The sequence below is a fragment of the Sinocyclocheilus rhinocerous genome, unplaced genomic scaffold (genome assembly GCF_001515625.1).
Source record: "Sinocyclocheilus rhinocerous isolate Xijiao unplaced genomic scaffold, SAMN03320098_v1.1 scaffold3806, whole genome shotgun sequence".
NCBI lineage: Eukaryota > Metazoa > Chordata > Actinopteri > Cypriniformes > Cyprinidae > Sinocyclocheilus > Sinocyclocheilus rhinocerous.
The window spans coordinates 128,871-132,456 of record NW_015658737.1 but is presented as its reverse complement, the minus strand read 5'-3'; the positions used below and the strand labels follow the sequence as shown (position 1 = coordinate 132,456).

The window sequence follows — 3,586 nt, the reverse complement described above, 5'->3', positions numbered from 1 at the left end:
ATACTGTACATTATTGTTGCTCCTCTATGCCCCGCCTTTCTGAAATGCGTCAATTCTTACAAAGCTCATTGTTCTGAAAAGCGAAAGGCGTTTTAGGAGGGAGTGGACGAGTCTTAACTTTTATAAAGAATATCTCTTTGGGTTTGAGACTTTAGTCTTTGCAACTTCAGGGATCTTATCTACTCATGAACAGCTTGTAACACTCCAAAGAGAAAGGAAAACTTTAAATTGCATCATATGACCCCTTTAACGCACTTGCCCCTCCCCCAGACCTATGTGGGTCATCTGACATTTCATATAGTTGATTGATGACAAATATGAGGCAGGGCAACAACTCACTGCGTAATGGAGCCTAGAGAACGTAGTTAGAATGTCCCTAAATTTCAAGATATAGGGCAAAAATGCCCCTGTTTGAGTTTGTCTCATATTTACATCATATAGTCAGGGGCGGATCTAGAGCATTTTAAATGGGGGGGCCAGGCTGGGGCACTGCCTCAAAAGAGAGAGGGGAGAGGGGGGGGTACACTATTAAGAAGTGCTAACCTGCAAATGCTATCTTAGTTTACCCATTTTAGTCTACCTGTTTTAGCCCTTAAATTTCATTTTATCAATGTAACCCAATGCATAGATTGATTAAGTTCATATTTTTGAGTTGAATAAAATCAAATAAATTGTTACATGAGAAATTGTACATATTCAATTAAGAAAAACACTTAAAAGGACTTCAAGGCTTTACTCAAGTGAAAACACTTTCATCATCCTCATGAATATGCTGGGTTTCTCTCATATCTAAAGTCTGTAACACACCAGTTTTTGTTCCGTGCCGAGTTATACAATCGAATCCTTTCATTATAACATACAGTGAGGGGCGGATTAAGGTGGTCAGGGGCCCCTAGGCTGCTCTTTGTGTGAGGCCCCCTCTTAATCATTATGCTTTACTAAAGAAATGTATTTAGTGCCATACATGCTCCACACGCAGATAGTAAGGTGAACTGGCATACACACACATATTGAGATCCTACCTACAGTGCTTCCTCTACATTCCCAGTGTCCCCACAGGATTTTGTGAGACTGTGATGGGTGCACATTGGTTCCTCTAGGGGGTTCTGTGGGTATGCCCCCCATAAGAAAATATTGTTAATTTTAAATTTAAATGCATGAATGAGACGAGGCAAGATTTTTACACATTATTAAAAAAAAAAAAATCCTCAATAGCCAAATACATGACTGGAAAAATTGTCTGCAGGTGCATTTTGAATTGATTTAACTAATCATCTGGTAATAAATGTCATTTCAGTTTTACTTTCTAAGTATGAATTATCATATGCAGTAAAAGACAACAACACTCAAGCACTGTAAAAGGTTTTGCCACAAACTGGCTTCTCTCCTGATTTCATGTGAGTTTGTTCAGACAGTTCGGAATCAGAGCACACCTCACTTTTCAGACCGATGAGCTTTGTAAAAATCAACGCGTTTCAGAAAGGTGGGGCATAGAGGAGAAACAATAATGTACGGTATATGGAAAATAATGTGTTTTTTTAACCTTAAACCGCATAAACACATTTCATTACACAAAATAATGTTCTTTTTAGCAACATCATATGACCCCTTTAATCCGCGCCTGCATACAGTGAATACACGCTGTTAATAATTTATCAATTGTGCAGTGTGAGATTCTTTGGTCATAACAGAACTTTGTGAGATCGCGATGAACAAAGAGTGACAGCTTTTTAGTGGTTATAAAGAGCGCTCTTTGCGAGTTTTCTAGTCTTATAATCCATTTAAAATGTAGAACTTTTTTTTCGGCCCCACACACTTATTTATGCGGGATTGCCTTTCGAAGTAGCAGTGATTGACATATACCATAGCAATAGACGGGACAAAATATGTGAAAATGTGCATTAAGACTAGAGCACCCTCACTAATTTCAGAAGCACCCTCAGTGATTATTTCTGGAACCTTCTGGTTGATACTCTTTTACAGTAACGCCACTCCCTATATGTAGAGTACGCAGTTTGCATAGGGCACCAACCCCCAGGGGGGCACCATCCCAGTTGCTCAAAAAAAAAAAAACCTTCGTTCTATATTAATATTAACATATACATATACGTAAATAAAAGTATAAACATGAACATATATACATAATTTAAAAAAAAAAGCGTTTTATGGTGAATGCAGTAGACAGGCGAAGCACAAGTGACGCGCCATTCCCGCATCCGCGCCAGCTCTCACCTCATGTTTGCGGCTGACTGCAAATGATCATAACTGATGGACAACTATGCCCGGGAAAAGACATCAGTATTCCGGCGCCGAGATAAGAAAAAGAAAAAAAGCCCAAGATGAAGCCCCGTGCATCACTTTTAGGTACGTTCATAATCCTGTGAAACTTTTTTTTGGATGTTGACGTTAATAACGTGTTTTAATGTCGGTAATAATATCACCGCCGCATCTGCCTTTTAATATTCTGTCTGAGTTTCCATTTTCCCTTACGAAAATTAACCATAATTTTACTACGCATAAAAAAAAAAAAAACATGGTTCTTGTAGCAATGGTAACCACAAATTACCATGGGTTTGATACTTCAGATCGCTTCAAATAATAATGTACGAAGTATTCAGATCATATTTTTAATATACGTATATAATAGTGGTAATAAAACCAGACCTAAGCGAACAACAACCTTTAAAATGGCATAAAATGCATTATATAAAAACAATGAGGCAATAATGATTGGTTAATTAATAATAATCGTATGGTTTCATTGAATAACACTGTTAAAATACATAATGTAATACAAAATAAACAATTTATGTACATTACATATTATTACAATTACCAAAGGCCTGGTAATTGCTGTTGTAACACTTACAGGATGATCAAATCCTTGTTTAATATTGACCAAACATTTAATTCAAATATCCACTTAATCTTTAATTTTTGGCCACCTTTTTGCGATAGAAATGCTAGCCTCTATAATTTCTTCAACAAAAATGTGGACAACCCTTACAAAAACTAATCCTTGGTTTTATCGAAGTAAAACTGCTTAATTTTCTTTTGCGTGATTTCTGAATGCTTGAGACCATAAAATCAATCAGACAACTGTATTATTAAAATCATAGCCATAGGTGACTGTCTAGCTACAATTGTAATTTGTAAATAATACAATTTAATTACAATTTACTTATTTACTTTTATATTTTATTAAAGTTCTATTTTGACCCCTATAGTAGGTGTTTTTTTTTTTTTTATATATATATTTTGGGGAGGGGGCACAACAATACAATTCTGCTTGGGGCACCCATTTGGCCAGCAGCGGCCCTGCTCTTTTTTACGTTTTGAATGAATTGGGTGAACCATTTGGCTTGTTGGATTTGAAGCGGCGCTGCACAGACCGATCGGTTTATGACATCAAAGTACCGCGAGAGCGAATCAAAAGCATAAGGAGCCGTCTCCTCTCTATAGCTCATGCGATACTTTGATGTCACACACCGATCGGTCTGATGGTGATCCGCTTCAAGTTGAACAAGCCTAATGATTCAATGGACCATTCATAAAGAACCATTTACTTCACTCCTGAATGAATCAG

At 37.0% G+C, this 3,586-nt stretch overlaps 1 protein-coding gene across 5 annotated transcripts in view; it reads left to right on the top strand.

Annotated features, from left to right (window-relative positions):
• Nucleotides 1-3,586, top strand: part of LOC107722845 (E3 ubiquitin-protein ligase rnf213-alpha-like) — a 114,572-nt gene that overhangs the window by 22,752 nt on the left and 88,234 nt on the right. The window lies entirely within an intron of this gene.